This window comes from Pyrgilauda ruficollis, unplaced genomic scaffold, assembly GCF_017590135.1.
Source record: "Pyrgilauda ruficollis isolate IOZ18807 unplaced genomic scaffold, ASM1759013v1 scaffold29, whole genome shotgun sequence".
Taxonomy (NCBI): Eukaryota; Metazoa; Chordata; class Aves; order Passeriformes; family Passeridae; genus Pyrgilauda; species Pyrgilauda ruficollis.
Genome location: NW_024524266.1, coordinates 5517706 through 5536779, shown reverse-complemented (window position 1 = coordinate 5536779; position 19074 = coordinate 5517706). Strand labels below are relative to the sequence as shown.

Genomic DNA, 19074 nt, shown 5'->3' with positions numbered 1-19074 from the left:
TACATAGTCTGATCCGATTTAACCCTGCTGCAGGGAGCTGCCTTCCATCTACATTCCTAAAACCGCCAAAGAATTAACGCAACTGAGAATAAAAGATGTGAAGATCTACTAATGAGGTGGAAAGACTGGGCAATAAACTGTTTTACAAGAAAGCACAGCACTTGTTTCATTCTGACATCTTCATTCTGCTCCGATGAATCTTAATCTGTAAGGAGGAATTATTTTTAAAGACAAAGATAGTAATAATAGGAATTTTAAAACCTGAAAACAAACTACTGGATCCTCTTTTCCTGTCTTTTCTATCCTACTTCCCACAAACAAGGGAAAAGAATCTATCCACAATTGAGAACTGAGTGTGAACATAAATAAAACCAAAACTCTTTAAAAATCAGCACACTGGTGTTTTTGTGTTCATTAGCAACACCCAAGCTCTTGTGTGTTAAAGACAGAAGCATACTGCTCTGGGACAGGCTGCCATTGCTCCCAGTGCTGGACTACAGAATGTTATTAAAAATCCAAACAAGGCTATGGTTACTTTCTGATTTAAGAAATCACATTCTATTAAGATGTTTCTTACACTTCAGTCCAGACAAAATGTAACTCATAATCTCATATTAGAAAACGTCTTATTTATGCTCCAATTTACATATGTTATGAAGCATTTTAAAGATTATGGATTTCTCACAAAACACAATCCTGCACAATATACACAATATTTAAAATTATTTAAAATACAAATTGAAAATTAAACAGACATACTACATGAAGTCAAACATCCACTTTGTCCAGTATCTCTTCTTTAACTGTGACAAAGGTAGCTGCCTAATGAAGAATGTATGGATGAAGCAGACACAGTGGTATTACCCCAGCCCCAACAGCCTGCAGCTCTGGGACCTCCCCATGGTCCCAGTACTGAGATACACCAACACATCTTTTGATGAACACTAATGCAGAATAATGCTGCAAATTTGTGGAAGGCTTCATTGGCATGTTATGGCACAAAGTACCTGTGATTTTAGGGATCTCAGCTCTATTTGCTAAATACAACAGTGTCCTTAATTTTTCTATGTCTTGTTCCAAGCTTGAAAAAAGTTCCATCAACTCCTTCTTTTGAACCCAGCCCAAATCCAAAACCATACAAACATGTAAATATTTCCACAAACGATTTGCACATTGAAGCTACTCATGAGAACTGGGGATTTTCACAATGAATGTGAAATATTCATGTACAACTAGACAAATTAGAAATATTCATGTACATCCATATTATTATTATAAACAAATAACCAGAAAAATACTCTTCCATGTCTTTCTTTTTGAACATTTGACTTTAGGAATATTGTGCCTCTGGTAAAATGGTGTTCTTTTCATGTGAGTACAATCACTTGGCATTGTGCCCAAGAACATACCCAAAGAATGGAGTTATCTCGAGGACCAGCCCATCACTCACACATTCTTCAAATATTCAGTCTTTAGATTTCTATGCATTTCCTTCAAGCCAGGAGGAGAGAATTGCTGTTATTACTGAACAATTCTTATGTTTTGGAGATGAAGTACCAATTTTTTAGGTTACAGCTGCTGCTGCTGCTGCTGTGCCGTCTTCCACTTTATTGGAGCTGAATAATTAAACACCCTGTAGTCCTAGACTCAGCATGGCTGTTAATCAATATCACATAAAAGGGAATTAGGCTTAGGCAACTGTTGCACAAGGCAGGATGGATAACACAAGATGGAGAGAGATCTCCTCTTTCACACAGAGGACTAATTTTCTGTATTTTCAAGACTTGAGAATAGACAATATACATAGAGATATGGGGGAATCCTAATTAATCTCAGAGATTTGTTACAGCAAAATGGTAATCAACAGTCACTTCTTCCATTCTTTCCTAAATTCTCTCTCCACATGTTTTGGGGATTAAAAAAAAAACCTGTCAGCACCAGCATATTTAAAGTACTCAGTTTATAGGGAGAATTTAACTGCATGGAACCAGTTCTGAGAATTCTACCATATGCTTGCAGACAGAAAAAATAAACAACAGACATTTAATAAACACTATCTCAATTCTCCTCATTGCAAAATATTAAGGAAGACTTATGTTTCCAACGGTTTGAGGAATAATTTTTCTAGAATCTCTAAAAACTGTCCACAAGTTATGTATTTTTTCATTATATTCTTGCTCTGCAATGAACCAACAGGTTATTAAGATCAGTCTTAGGCTGAGAGTAACCAACAAAAGATTCACATGAAGGGGTGTAAATTTTCCCCATGCTGCCCTGCTTGGTGCTCAACTCTTCCCAGACAAAAGGTGACAGAGGTCCTAAGTCTCTTCAAAAACTCTTCCTTTCTGATGAAATACACCAGTATTGAATTTAGAAATACCTCATGCTTCCTACAAGGCCAGGAAATGAACTCAAAAGTCAAATGGGTCAATTTCAGGTGGTAACTAATTAATTAATTAATAATGATGATGACACCATCAAGCCATTGACATAGAGGTGAAAGACTTCATGTACTCTTTACATTCCTCTGGTACGGGTGGCCTCACATATTTTGTGTTTAAAGACCTGGTATTTATAAAACACACTAATTCAACTTTAACCCATGCACATTGTAAAAAACTCTGAGTAATGAGGAATAGTCAGCAATTCAAATGGAAAAAGCTTACAAAGTAACTGATTATTCTTGATACTATACTTTCTGAAGCGCTTCACTGAAATTCAATTTTGCAAAAAGCAGGAACAGTATTTTCCCTCCAACCCTACTGGTAACATAAAAAGAACATGCATGTTTTAGATCTAATGTATTACTCATTTCAATTGTTTTCTGTCTCACCAAGATTTACTTCAAGCTTTAGAAAGCGTGCTTCAGTTGGCATCTCCCTCAAAACGACCCAGAAAGCATATTCCACACGGTCCACACCCACGAATCACAGAAAGCAAACCAGCTTCCAACCAACCTGGGCTCTTCCAGCTTCTCTCTCCAGTGCCTTCCCGGGAGTGCTCAGCCCCGGAAGGCTGGCAGCCTCTGTGATGCCGTGGGAGGCAGCAGCAGCAGCAGGGACAGGGCAGCCCTGGCCAGGAGGGATCCAGCTCAGCGCCCAGTGCCACCCACCCCTTCTGAAGGGTGCAAACCCTGCCCTGCTGCTCTTATCTTGCCCTCCCAGCGCTCGCCCACTTCGATTCAGCCAACACCCTACATATGTTTTGTGGATCTTGGCCAAAATATCCTGGAGCTGCACAGCCATTTATAACACTGATATTCTCGTTATTCTTTTCAGTGTTTCAGTGTTTCTTAGTACACACTGGTTACCCTATAATGAAATACAATCTTTACACCAAGTCACTACTGCAACTTGCTTACCATGAAGCTGTGTCACATACATACCTAAGGAAGAATGTGTGCTAACCTACATTTACTATTCTTACACACCATTTAGCTGGAAAATAATGAATGACCCCTTCTTACATACAGGGCCATAATTTTTTTTAATGGAAATTAAACTTCAATTAAAATGGGAAAAAAAGAAAAATTCATGTTTTAAACACAATAGGATCTTTTCAAGCAGTGTTTTACCAGTTAATAAAGGTTTATGCAAAACATGCATGACCCTGTAAACTGTTCTACATTTTGAACCAAGTCAATACAAACAAAAGAAATTATCTATAATTAGAGAAACTGAGTATTTCTGGTCCCTATGCCCTCCAAGATTTCAAAACCAACAGATCTCAGCCCTTCTTTCTTAGTTTTCTAATGAAATTACTAACTGGGAGAAAGTAGGGACTTTCCTAACTAGTAATCTCCCAAGCAGTTTCTCATCTTTGAGCTTTTCTCTAAATTGATAAGCAGAAATGAAGAAAACGTCCTGGAAATGTTACATTTGCCAGATGGGGGTTTACTACCTTGGCTAGATCCAGGTACATGGTTAAGTCTTCTCGCAATTGAGCTGATGACTTTCTCTAAAATTCCAGCAGCAAATACCAAGTACTACTTTAACTAGATCAATGTAAATGATAATTCATTAGTTAGTGGGTCCCAATTTATAGGTCATGATTTTGTATTTCAAGATAAATTTTAAAAAAAATCTGTTTGGTTTCTATCAAGCATTCAAATATTTTCTTTTTAAGCTGTTCATACTGAGTTGTGATTCAGCAGAATCTCTTCCTGAGGCAGCAATTGCATGGAGTGGAAGCCCTGTGTCAAGCAGTACTGCTAGACTTGCAGAACCTTGATTAAAAAGCATGTTTTAAAAAAATGGAGTGGTAAGCACAACTATAAAGAAGGCATCCACAAAAATCCAAGCAAAAGACTAAAGACAAAGATACAGAAAAAAATTTATAGCTCAGTTCCTGAAATAGTTTGCATTACCAAACTAATCTCTCCCTCTGTAGGGTCACAGCGAAGCGTCCTTCTATTTGTAATTTAAACTGAAGCCAAAACCAAATATACACCAAAGTAATATTTAAAGTGCACAAGTATACATGCAATTGATTTTCTATGAAGACTTTAAGAGATGTCTAAATCCAAATTAATTTTTGGAAACTATTTAATAGAAATACCAATGCTTGCTGAAATTTGGATCTCCCGTAAATGCCTTTATTTAATCCAACTGACCACAACGTCTAACAATTTAAGTGAGTGTACAAAGAGCTTCCATAAACACAGACTGCCACAGAGACCAGTCTGTTAAAGAGAAACCTTCATCACTCCAAACAAGTTTTCCTCTAGCACCTTCCTCTTTTCTATATTACAGAGGTTCTCTCTGTGATGGAAAACTGCATGAGATGAACCTTCCTTTAATTAGGATAGATTGCTAAACCACAAATCAACAAATACTTAACACCAGTGTGACCACTATAGTTGCCTTTGTCTTGAAGGTCTATTTGTTTGCCTTCAGATTCCCCTAGAACTCGGCTGCCTTAATCCCCCATATGCTACTCACCCTCTCATTTCACTGTGTGCCAGTTCTTCACACTAAAAGGCAGTCTGTACATGTATGGAAGTTTTTTTTAATTATGTCTCCAGCTTACCAGCTGTCAAAAACTACTTGACATTTACAATAGTGTCTGCAGAGTAACCTGTCTTTATTCCATTTTTTCCACTATGAACTGCCCTTGCTCTTAGTTTACAAATTCACTTTCTTTGTATACTCATCATATAAGGGTTATCCTTTTTTGTTTACAGTTATATTATGGCTGAATATGAAATTAGAAATAGAGAAACAGTACATTTTTTATGATGAGGAGGAATTGCATAATATGTACTGAACATCTTCATTTTGATAGGCAGAAGGAGTATTCTTACCTTGCTGTTCAGGCACTCAATCACCACTCTGGACTTTAGGAAAAAAAGCTAAACTAAGTTTTTGGTGAAGATCTGCTATACACCTCTGCTATAAAGTAAAAGCTGTATCAAGAAACCAACAGCCAGCTTAAATCCCAAAGGTTTTCATGTTTTGCATTTAAGCTTGGATGATAACTTCGCTCTTTTCCTTTACTCCAGCTCTCAACAATGAAAAGTCTCAAGAGATGAAAATCACTTCTTAATCTGAAAATCATATGGAAAAAATCAGCTGCCCTTAAAAAAGTTATAAATGTCTGGACAAACTTTTCCCAGATTTTCCTTCTTCAGTTACTTAATGAACATATGGTTATTTATAATGTGAGTTACACTTGTAGTATTTCAAAAATTAGTTATACACATGCCTGGAGCTACTCAGCTCCTCCCTACTGACCTCACTCAATACCCTTCGAGCATTGTTTGCTTTGGCACGTCTGTAACAGTGAACCCATGCTCTCATTTATGTGTCTTCTCTCTGCTTTAAAAATTTTACCTTAGTTTTCTTCTCTTAGCAAGTACCTTATAGCAAGTTATTTTAACTTCAGAAAGAGGATAACATCAGATATCAATTAGGACAAACAAATCCAAAACCCTTGGCCAGAAGGCATAGCTGATTAAAAATACACATAAAATTAATGCAAGCTCAGCTATATTTTAAACTAAGCATTTGAGAGACAGTAAGGAGTAATTATTTAGGTTAGTGAAATGTAGCAGAAGCTAATAATTGAGTTGATGTCTTTTTGACAGGTACAGTATAGACATATGCCAAGGGCAGCTCCTCTCCGCCTCAGGAGACAGGCACTTCTGGGGCATGATACACCTGATGGGTGAGACTTCCCACCAGGAGAGAGCCCATGTGCTGGGAGCACGTAAACCTGCACCAGGGACGGCTGGAAAGCAGACAGACACCTCTGCCACCTGACATCGACGTAAAACGTTAGGTGAGATGGTCCCACCCAAAAGAACGGATGCTCTGGACTAGAAATACATGCTTCTACGTTCTTTTCTCATGTATGTATGTGTGTGTGTGTTTTGTTAGGGTTTTTTCCAAAGAAAAGGAGTAACGCATCATTGCCGAAAATCCAAATGCATCTTCCACGTTTACACAGTTTATTTACCTATAGGGTTTAATCTAACTTTTAATATAAATACAGTGATTTGTTCAAAATTTCTTCCTGTTCAATAGGTTTAATTCCATCCAGTGTATCACTTAATAAATAGCAAAATGACAGGTTTTTCTTTTACAATCCACAGAAACTGCAGATGTAAAATGTCTATCAGAAGACAGAAGGGCTTTTCACTCAACACCTAGCACATCCTCAAGTACTCTAGTACACTGATTTTTCTACTTGTGAATTCAGTTCTTCATTAAAGAAACCAAAAAAAACCCTGACTGAAACGTGAATGGCTTCAACTGAAAAAGAAACCGCTCATTTTTTACACTTCTTCTTACAGTATATGGAATTACTTTTTGTTTTGGAAGTTTCTATTCACTGTTAATTGCATTTTATACCTAATTTGGGGAATCCATGGAGCTCTGTCTTTGACTCTCCTATTCTCCATGCAAATGATTTTGATTATCACTTATGAACAGATACTCTGTGCTCCAGACTTATCTCTTTTATACTGAAGACTAGAAACCTTACCTATTTCTAATGTGATTATTCTCCAGAATTATTCTGAACACTCTCTCCCTTTGCTCTGCAGCCCTTCTTGCTACACTACTTCTATTCTTAAGCACTAGTCAACCTCAGATTCATCTTATTTGTCACACCGACTTGTAACCCTTGATAACACTACTTAACCTATACATTTGGAAAAATCTCCAGATTTATGTAAGCAACTTTATTTTTCTATAGAATCACAGAATAGCTTGGATTGAAGGGGTCCTTCAAGATCATCTTGTTCCAAACCCCCTGCCATGGACAAGGACACTTCCCACTAGACCAGGTTGCTCAAGGCCTTATCCAATCTGGCCTTCCACACTTTCAGGGCATGGGGCATCCACAACTTCTCTGGACAACCTGTTCCAGGACATTTTTTTAATGTCCTTTATAGCCCTTTTCAACCTTCTTTATCTGACTTCCATGCTAGTGCCCTTGTTCACTTACTACATTACCAAATGGTAATCTGCACATTCTTTTAATGCTTTCTTTTCTATTGGGAAAATGTTTCCTATAAACATCCATCAAGCTACTTCACGTTCTTCAGATCATTAGAAAAGATGAACGTTTTCTATTAAAAACATTGCTTTGGTAAGGAAACTAAAATATTATATTCTAACGAGAAAAAAAATCACTTCTTAAATTCAAACAGAACTTACAAATGTTTTATTTCTTCAGGTATGCCTACAAAAATGCATGGGAAGAATGGCTGTAGTTAAGGGACTCCAGTCACTTGTCACTGAATCTGTTCAGCCTACCAGTGTTATTCCAGATTCACATCTTGCAAATTCATTCAGGATTTGAAAGTCAAACAGACTTACCCTGTTATGTCTAACCAAAGTAATCACGATTTTCCACATAAAACTTTTTGTCACCACACCTGTTTTAATTCCATCAACATTACAGAGGCAGCCAGGATATGGTTTGGCTCTATACTTGGAATTTAATTAATGACCTAGTTGGTGTCTGATTCAGAAAACAATTTCATTTACAATTCCATAAGCACTTCTGCATGAATAAAAAAGCAGCAGACAGGAACCCTGAATTAAAATATAAAGGAAGTGGGGACATGATCCACAGAATAAGATTTGAACAAATTAATCTGGAGTACAGGCTTTCAGTTTTGTAAAATAAAATTTTCAGTCTTTAACTTTTTGTACTGCATGCTGACCTGAAAACAACATGATTCCTTGCTTGTTCATATTCTTACTGTGCCTGATTTTACTGTATGTTGTTAAAAAAGCAAAACCTGTAATTATATCAAAGTTTTATGTTTTATGGCACCATGAATCTCTTTGAAAGCCTGGTCTCTCCAACACCTTCATAACCCCCTGACTGCTGAAATCAGATTACACTACTCTTGGTTATTTCACATTTTAAAAAACTCACTATACCAGCAAAGAAGGAATTCCAAGGCATGGTTCACGAAAAACAGCTCTTCTGACAAATGTTTTATGTTTTTACCTGTTTTCCTAGGAAAAGCTACACAGTCTTGAAAGCCAATGCAGGCAGCTACGAGCCTTGGGTGGAACTTCTACAAACCCATGTGTGACTTTGTGAGAACACTTTTGATCATGGCTATTGGAAAAGACAACAGCCTGTCTTTTTGTTCTCTGCTATTCCTCAAAATTAGGATCAGCTAACCAATCCTGCTCCAAAGAACAAAATAAAAAACTCCAAACAAACAAAATAAGGACAGGGGACCAGGTCCCTATCAGTTTTATTTAGGTAAGCTTTTGCAATGCTTTTATTAGGTCACAAGGCAAACTCCAAACCAAGCTTTTAACTATGCTTCCATAACCTCTTTTGCCTTACTCTCAACTTTACCTCTTATTTAAAAGAAACTGGAGAAAAAGCTAAGAGCAAGACTGGAATGACACCTCAAATGATGCACTTGATCATGAAATATCCCCAAAATCACAATGGATTAAGCAGACTTTCCTAATGAAGCTAATTAGTTTCCTCTTTTTTCACAGGAGTTAGGAGTTTTTTCCCCCCACTATCTGTCCCCTTCGCGAAATTCAGGCAGAAAGGATGAAACACTACAAAGACGCATTGTTTCTTCTAGTCTTTCCTCGTCATACGTACTGGTTTATTGGTAAGGTAAGTGTATAACTCAACTGGCTTTTGTCTTCCTAAGATACACTGGTCAAGATGGAGACATAAATCCATTGAGAAGACTGACAATAAACTGAATAATTAATAAGTGTTCTGGACATCACTAAACACAAAAGCATATGACAAGATCATCATATTGTCAAACGGTAACCCAGACACTTGGTTTGCTACAGGTTATGAGAAAGCTTGTGCATGGAACTGTTGGACTGGGGGGAGATTTTGTTTTACTGGGGGTCAGTTATGGAGATTACACAATGAGGAGAAGCCCTGGGACACAGACACACACAAGCACACTCACCCTCCTCCTGGGATGCTTGTTCTGGGTTTTAAACAGATCACTCAGAACTCACACACATGAAGACACATTCGGCTTTAATTGAAATTAGCCCCTTCTTAATTTAGACAAGATGATTTCTAACATGTGAGCTTAAACTTTTCTCTTACAACCAGGCTGTTTCCTATTTTCAGTTAAAACAAATACTTTATTCTGTAGCTTTACTTAAAAGAATTCCTCTTTCCTCTCCTAAGAAAGTGTGCACCATATTTTCAGTTCATGTACAAGACTTTGGGTAACTGAATTGTAACAGCTTTTAGCACAAGAACATCAAAGCCTTTTATGCACTGCAGTGTATTTCACAATATGATATATGACAAACATTTACAAACTCTTAAGAAAAATTATCAATTTATATCCTATATGGCCAACCAGTGGTTTCTTAATGGTACTAAGAGAAAAAGATAATAAAGCAAAGGTGTATCAAAACTGAACAGCAATTGCTGTGGCCATATTGAAATAGGGAGCATCCAGAGTTGATAAAATCCCTTATTTTCCTGCTCTGTCTCCAGCCCCAGTAAAACCTGCACACACATGTCAGACTCCTTTATTCTGGAAGGATAATAGTAGAAATTAAATGGTATATCTTATCTATATGCTGTGAATTCACTAGAACAAAGCTATCAGGCTTTCTCTGAAAAACTGGGGGAAAAATTCCAGAACCCAAACTTCTTCTAAATACAACTTTTCTCAGGTTGAAATGGGGTTGGTACTTTGTCCTGTTAATTTCTCACTGGTCACTAACACTTGCTTCAACTGAGAGGTGAGCAATGTCTGAAATGGTGTCATTTAATCCTGGTACTAACAGACTACAACAGCACTGGTTAACACCTCAGCAGTTTGGGGCCATATTGTTTTGTTTATTTTGATAAAGACAAGCACATGTACACAAGAGCTTCCTCAGCCCAGCACCACCTCAAAACAACAACAAACGACCAAAAAAACCACAAGAAGAACCAGACTATAAAAAGACAAACACTGTAACAAAGTACCAATCAGTCTTACCCTTCAACAAAGGAAAACGTTAATCAAATAATAAACAAGTAACCTAATATCTCCTTCTGCCTTAAATCCTTCCCCATTCCTTGCCAACCCCCACTTCCCTTGAAAACCAGATGGCCCCAGCAATATGCCCTGAAGGTCAACAGATGCACCACGTCTTTGGATGAAGAAAAGGTATATAATGTCTTTAATAATATTTCCAGATGATAAAACTAGAAAACACAAGATGAAAAAAAGCATGAAAAAATCCACAGCACGGAAACAAAGCAAGCACAGTTACTGTGTTAAAATATTCAAGACACCAATGAAAATAAAAGGGAAGTAGTGAACTCTTATTAATGGTATGAATAATAAATAACAAGTGATAAGAAGATTGATGTAAAAACAAAAGTAGTGTAAGAAATTACATAAAGAAAGGATACTAGATAACTCTGGGGACTGGTAACGGATACGGTTGCTTATTTGTCATGGCTGTCAAATGTTATGAATTTCAAGATTTCCTTGCTTTTATAAAATGTGCCCTTGTCTTTTGGCTTCATAGGAAACTGTGTCAGTGGATGAGTTGATGCATGTGTTCATAGGTGAATAAACAGGTGAACAATTTAGCCTGGAGTGGGTTGGCTGAGGCTGCACTCAATTCCAGCAAAGTATGCCTGGAGAGACTCAAATGAATTACAGATTAAGCTATTCCAGATTTCCACTGGTAAATCTGAGGTCCGAACCAAGGTCTGTGAGTCTTAAAATGTGAAAACTGATTCTAGTGACATTATTGTGTCTGTTGCATTCTGTGTTCTGCTACTTGCAGATCAAATTTGTCCAATTTAAGAATAAAACAAATTTTTTAACTGCCAACTTTATCAGAAAGCCAGGCTAATACCTTTCCTCAGAACATCCATGACAATGTATTTCATCCTGCTCCTTATCACAACTGGGAAATCATAAGAGCTTTATCTTTAGTGGATGGGTATGACTTTTATTATCACTGACAGTAATATGGCTCCCTATGTTGTATCTCAAGACAGAATTGCATTTTACGGCTAGGTTCTCTAACTTACTACCTGTAAAAAGAAAGAGGCGTATTTATGCAGATATTCTACACTCATAGAACACAAAAAGTAACACCAATTAACTCAGCACTCTTTCCTCAACATGAAATAACTTTTTAGCCCCAGTAACGTGCTCACATGCTCCTGTAGGAGATAAGGGGCTGATGTTTATTGTATGTCTCAGGCACCGATAGCTGTGGAGCCAGCCAAGGATTGGTGTGATAACAACCAAGGATTGTTGGCCATAACACTGCGAGAAGAAACAGGATGTGGCTGGAGAAGGGGGCCATACAGAGATAGGGCAGCACTTTCCTGGGAGAAATGTCCTTGTTCTGGCTTGAGGACATAAACACAACATAGAACAGCACAAGCACAGGGATGAGGTTGAGAAGAAGGCATGGACAGTAGTGGGGGATCAAGACTGCCAAAGATGCCTGAAGCTCTCTGACACATTTCCAGAAAGGTCTAGAAGAACAAATTGCACACGATAGCTAATTTGCATAGAGAAGCAGAAGTTTATCTCCAGAGGGGAGAATCCTATCATTAAAAAAGCACCCAAGAAAGCATAGAGATATATGCAGCCCAGGATCCTGACCACACCATCAGCTGGATCAATGCTGGAACCAGGACTGGTGATCTCTCTATTCCTTCTTTACATCACCCTCTTTACTTAATCTCTGTCACTCTCTCTTCCCTTGTGGCCTAACCCTTTATCCACACCCACTGCCATGTGTTTATATCTGGAGATAAGGGAATAACAACACCAATTTCCATGCCAGGTGTGTAATTTACTAACACAACTTTGTCAGCTTTTGCAGAGCCTCTGACTTCTGTCATTCCTTTCGACCACCAAGCATCTACTTGGTGCTCCCTTCTTAGGTGCTCCTTCCTAAGGGTGGGACACCACAATCCTCAGTTTAAAACTTCATGAACAGAGTTTTTTCCTGGATCAGTTTTATTTCCTCATGGATTCAGAACTAACAAAAATACCAACCAACAAAACTTCTCCCAAGTGCATGCATTAATGCAGCACCCTGAGTGGCTACATTTTGAGGAAAATGGCCTATTTTTGCTTAGATTTACACTGCCTTTTGAAACGAAGCTTTTTGAACTTGTACACAAACAATATCATAAAGCCTAGTCCTACCTGAATGTACAACCAAACAAATGAAAAAGCCTTCAGCTATCTGCTGCTAAACAGCACGAGGCACTGGAGTGTGCCACCAGGGCCAAAAGGTTTGAAGAACCTTTAGCCTCGAAGAGGTATCAGCTGTGCAAAGTAGTTGCCACCAAAGCAAGTGATGGAGGTAGATGGTACTTCACTGGTAAAACAGTCAGGCAAGGACAAATAACATACCCACTTCAGTTTAAAGTCAGGTGGCCAGAGTTTCAGTAGGCCTGGCCTTCAGATCTGAGGACTGGTGTCCATTAGAAAGCTGCTTCTGGCCCAGCAGAGATGCCGTGCACACAAGTAGGCAGCACTGCCTCACCATCACGGACCCACTGTCTTCCCAAACACCACCACGTACAGAAGTAGAAGCAACCAGTTTGGCAGACATGGCCTCTTGCTGACATCACTTCTGGCCCCCATTCTTTTGAAGAGGGTTTACAAGTCCTGAAGAGAGTTTTATTTTCCTCTTCCCCCATCTGTGGAAGTCTGAACACACACAATATACTATCACTTCAAAGCCCAGCTAACACAGAGGCCAGAGGAGATAAGTATCAGACTCTATACATCCTATAGTAGTATTACAATACATCCTATAGTAGTATTACAAATGTATACTCTATTTCAAGAAAAAATAGAACAAAGTGCTGAAAAATGAAAGCTATTAATCGGAATAATTTTATACATTTTAATAACTCCACCATAAAGACTGAAATCTTTAGAGAGACTTCATTAGATTTTTTTTGGTGTGAATAAGGAATAACCATCATTGTGTCAGTGGAGCAGCATTACAAGCTAGGAAAAGCCTATTACTGATGAAATTGAAAAATAAAGCAGAATGCATGTCAGCCCAGCAAAGCAAGCTGCTGATTTCTAGGTATGATTGCATGGAAAGGGAGCAGTTATATGAGAATAAAAGACTGTGAGAGCTGCTCCATTTTTAGAACACAGAAAATGCAAAACTGTAAACATTTTGCAGTGAGTAAGGTTTGGTGCCTAACATCAGTAGCATAGCAATCACACTGTGTAACAATAATGTCAGCAGAAATTCCCCCAAAGCAGCTCTACATTATTAGTCCACTGAAATATTTATTTAGCAAGATAGAATATCAATAACATTATCTCCTAAGTTTTCTATTTTAAGAATATTTGGAATTGCATTATATGGCCTAACACTCAAACCACTTTGTTGCAACATTTTTTAAAAGGATAAACAAAACCTCCTAGCCTCATGTGAATTATTTATTCTTCTCTTCAGAATTACAAGCCAGTGAATAACAATATAAAGAAGCTCAGAAGCATTGAATCCAGCCATCAGTTTTCAAGATACAGCAGGAGACAGAAAACCTTGATCAATAATAAAATATCATTATTTGTATTAAATTGCTGCTTATAAATGCTAATTGTAAATCTTACATGGAAGAGTATGTAAAAATCTAGAAAAATCCAAATGAAAAAAGAGAAAAATAGTTCTTGTGCCCAGAAGTTATAATTTAAGAATAAAATCAGAGATACAGGAAGGATTCTGTCAGATGAAAAGCATAACAAAACAATGAATGCGTTTCCAGGCCACACTGCAGAAGACATACCCATAGTAGCTTGAGAACTGCAGGACATGCTACACTCCACAGTTTTTCCTTTAGTAAAGTACAACTGGCCCAGGTAAAGAATTGCCCTAAAGAAGGTGTTTTGTCTACCATGCTAACTTGGGCTTCTGCACAGCCCCGTGCAGTGCTAAACCGATGAACAAACACTGCTCAGCATTTTCAATGCAGTAATTTGTTCTTTTTTTTTAAAGCAGATACTTCCTAGAGTCACCTGATCAGCCTGTTGCACTCTGCCCACATTCACGTTATCACAGACCTTGTGGGACTGTCCAAAATGAGGAACATAATGAAACCAACCAGTCAGGTAACAAGCCTGCTCCAAAAAGCACTGCAGTGGAGCCTTGCTCAGAGAGCTTCCATGCTAGAACAGCAGTATGAAGCAGGTATTCTTTCCAAAGGGCTTTTCAAAACAAAACCTTTCCAGCTCCCTTTTCAGACTCTTCTGCTCCAGTTGTTAAAAAAGAAACGACAGTGGCAGGAGAATAAATGTGAATCAAACAGCAGCATCTCCTACAAACAGCATTCCTCCTATTCCTTTGGCACACTCACATTTTGAATGTGCAGTTCTCTGAAAGAGCCTTTTTTCACCAGTACAAAAAAAAAAAGGCTATCTGGACAGCTCTAGAAAATACAAAGAGAAGACAGTGAGAGTTTGATTCACAAGAACACATCCTTTGTTTGATATTGGTACAGCTGCAGTGTGAAGTGTTTTCCCTGGGCTTGCAGTGACACTGAAGCAGCAGAGCTGACCTCTGGAAGAGAGAAACAGCTATATGGGCACTCTCGTGTTTCCAACCCGTGTGCAGTGTTGCAGTCACAGAAAGAGAGCTGTTCCAGCATAGGTGACAGTGCTTTGTTTAACTCAGAAAAAGGGAGCCCCAAGCCTGGCAGCGTTCAAGGCCCGGCTGGACAAGGCCTTGAGCAAGCTGGTCTGGTGAGAAGTGTCCCTGCCCATAGCAGTGGGGGCTGGGACTAGCTCACCTTTAAGGTCTATTCCAACCCTTTAACATTCTGTGCTTCTATTAGAAAATGAACAGAGTAATAGAACCTTTTGTCTTTAGCACTAATGTGGACTGCATATGTTGAGATTATGCTCAAAAGCAACACAGGTCCCACAGAAAAAGCTCATTGCTTATTGTTTTAAAGGGATGGCAGGGAAGAAGAAAAGCCTACTCAAGGGAATACAAGAAACCTATATACATCAGTGCCACAAAACTGGTAGCTAATAGCTACCTGAAAACAACACTCTGGAAACACTGCTCGGAAGCTGGTAGGAAAGTCCACAGCTAAAGGCCATGTGCCTGGCTCTGACTGGAATTTTTGTTTGGTTGTTTTGTAGGGTTGTTTCCCTACTCTTTTTTCCTCTCCCTTATTACCATAAACAGATGCAGATGATTAAGAGCCTAGCTGTGAAGAGCTCTGGTAGTTTCAGCCCAGAGAGTCTCCAGGCAGGGCCAGGCAGAAAGGGTTACATGATCTCAAGCCACTGCTTCCACAGGGCTCACAGGCTGGATTGCATTTTCTTGAGCAGCTGATGAAGGATTAAGCCCAGCAGATGAGTACAAAGGGTAATTGTCACATCTTAAACCAGCACAGCTAAATCTACCAGCCTTTATGAGACAGTAGTTTATGTTAAAGGTCCAAACACCAAAGAAGCTAATAATTCCTTTTAAAAGACTTTCATTATATTATAAGTGGCTTTCTTACTCTCTTAAGAGTTTATAATTCTTTATGCCACTTCTGCCTTTTCCAATAGGATACTGAGGGAATTAATTCATTAAAACATCAAGATCATTTGAAAAATTGAAGGAAACAAACTGCTGCAGAAAGCAATAACAATTTACTAAAAATTGTTTCCATTATCCCACTTAATAATGGAATAATACACTTCAACAGCAGAGAATTTTCTAGTGGGTTATTCAGGAGGAATTGTTTTGTACAGATAATTTCTGTATTAGTATTAGAACCTTTCTCGAGTTACTTCAATGTAAGGGCTGTATGCATTGCTATTTCACGGCACATAATGTCTGCTCATAATGCAATGCTGTGTCACTCAAACCGTGAGAAAATGAAGCAAGACATTTTTAGAAGCACTAAATACTTAAGGAAACAACACTTCACTAATATAATCACTAAAAAGCAAGTGATTAGATTACCTCAGAAGACAAATTTCAAGCCTAAAGTCGCACCTTGTACATACATGCATTTATTTGCATATATGGAGAGATGTGTGCATGCACCCCTGTCTAGGGAAGGTTCCCTAGGAGCGCTGGTGAGGGTCTGGAAAGGCTCCTTCCCTCCCCTCCACCCACCGTGCTGCAAGGCAGCTACCTGGAGAGAAAAAGGAGCCTTCGTAGCATATTTATAAATGTTAAATGCCAGGGGAAACTGCTGAGAGATTCCTCAAGCTCGGATCCTCATTTTCTCCTGCGTGGCCATCCCTGGGACACGGCTGGAAAACAAGGCAGCCATTTTCTCATAAGCTGTTACACTCAGCAAACCAGATTGAAGTGCTCGATAAGCTGCTGCTCTCTTCCTGCAGCGATTGAGAGCAAAAACAACCCATCACCCACAGACAGGTACAACCACAGCCATCTCTGCACTCCTGCGTGAGCCCGAGCAGGCACAGAGGGGCCAGGGAGGGAGGGAAGGGGGGATGGATGGATGGATGGATGGATGGATGGATGGATGGATGGATGGATGGATGGGGAGGCCTGGATGTGAACACATCCATATTCCCGGGCTGTGCTACCCTATGTCTGGGCAAAACCTTATGGATGTGTGACATGCGGTTTTGTGTTTCCAAAAATACACTGCCACTGTGAGGAAATACTTGGCTTTTACAGAACCTGTGCCTATGAGATACTGCCCTGTATGGAAAAATCCTCCAAACCTTGTGGTCCTTATGGAAGAGTGATTTTAATTGCATTCAGCGCAGGTATACATGCACCTGTATGTACACACATACGTGACGCAATTTTCATAGGCAACCTGGCTGTAAATAACTTCTCTCACATGTAAGTAACCTCACTGAAATAGCTTTTTTGGGAACCAGACTGTCAAAAACAGTGAGCATCCCAACTCTGTACAGCATACAGATTGGGATAGTCAAAATAATAGCTTGAGAATAGAAAGGTCTGTCTCTAGATGTAAAGCAACAAGCCATGGCACCTATACTTAAACTTACTTCTGTCTTCTACTATAACCCAGTTTCTTGTCATTTTTGTAAATCTCCCTATTTTATAAGAGTGTTTTGAAACTGGGCAGCAAGAAATCCTGGGAGATGCCATTTCAGTCTCAGCAAAATATGTTCAGCCTTAGCTATGCTCAAATCTGATGGGAAAAAAAAATTTCCCACTTAAGTTACGTCAACAGAGACTACTAAAATCCATCTGCTGAAGTCCCCCAGTACCCTCTGCATGCTGCCTGCCCAGCCCTGGCTCTTCTTTTCAACACAAAGCCAGGCTCTAGCCAGACCCCAGCAGGCAGGCCAGACACCCAGCCAGGCCTGAAGAAGTCCAGGAAGTGGGGTACATGTCCCCATCCGGCCACTCCCAATGGCTTCTGCTTGGCTGGCCTGATTGCACTGGGCTCCCTGCACCTGGACGGAGGCTTCACAAACAGACGGTGATTCCCTGAAGCCATCCCAGTCCCCAGGCCTCGGGCTCAGTTCAACCCACACAGGCTCTGGTGTACGTGCCTGGCTTGGCCCTGCAGGTGCAAAGGCACATTTAATTCATTACATCCAGCTCGGACATCTCTTTCCAGTGGCTGGTCCACAAGAGATAGCAGCACAATCCCATTACCTAAGGCAATCCCTCTGGTCAGCTTTAAGCAATTTTGTCACAGGCTATCAGTGGCCAGAAATACCTGAACTAGGACTGCTGTCAATACTATGTATTCTAAGCACTACACCTTGGAAGTTTCCTTTCTCTGTAAGAAAACAGGAAAACAGCCAAGGAGATGACACACAAATGATGATGCTATTAATACTGTAGAAAACCTAAATGTGAGAAAAGCACACCTGAGCTGCCAAAATCCAAGACACTACCTCTCCTTTGCTTTTCCCAGACAGGAGCAGAGTCTTGCTCTGACTTCTCCCTTCCTATCGCCTGCCTCCCTGGGCCATCAGCAGCTGCCCCCACCACCTGCTGCTGCTTCCACGCTGGGCAAACAGCAGCCAGCTGAACTCAGCAACACTAACAAGACATTTTGTGCCCCACTACCTGCTCCAGCTCTTGAGCACAAGCGTTGAGTTTGCCCCTGAAAACTTTGCATTTGCAATTTCACTCATGTTCACTAAGGATGTTAAATAAAAATGGTTCCCAAAACATCATTCCTAATGCTGCAAACTTTTCTGTTTCCCAGAGTTGCTACATGGCTTTGCAATGAGCCTAATGTAAATAATGGCTGTACACCAGAGATTATTCTGGCCAGCTTTTTAAGACAAAAAGTCAGAATAAACACAAGTAGAGCACCAGTACTTAAAACATGTGATACCCTCATCAGTCATCAAAACTACTGAAATATAGCCCTGTTCTACATGATTAGCTGGTGAAGAACATGTTTGTTCTGTGGCCATTGATTTTTACTGGGTGAAGTAGTAAGTCTTGTTTTTCTGCCAAGTATTGACGCACCAAGGCATTTTTTAAATATATTTTATTTTGAAATGCAAGATAGCTTAAGTTGTAGAGCAGAAAGTCTCCTCACTCCACTAAAATTCAAAGTATGTAAAACCACAGCTCTATCAATCATGTCATCTGTGCTAAAAATGCCTTTCTTTTCTTTCTTTTTTTT

At 39.3% G+C, this 19074-nt stretch overlaps 1 protein-coding gene across 5 annotated transcripts in view; it reads right to left on the bottom strand.

Annotated features, from left to right (window-relative positions):
• TBL1X (transducin beta like 1 X-linked) overlaps nucleotides 1-19074 on the bottom strand; it is a 188451-nt gene that overhangs the window by 102323 nt on the left and 67054 nt on the right. Inside the window, exon 1 of one of the 5 annotated variants that reach the window (XM_041472329.1) lies at nucleotides 2958-3096. The exons of the other annotated variants lie outside the window; for them this stretch is intronic. The gene's annotated coding sequence lies outside the window, so the exon portion shown is untranslated. Of the gene's footprint in view, nucleotides 1-2957; nucleotides 3097-19074 lie in introns of those variants that run through there. 5 annotated transcript variants of the gene reach the window in all.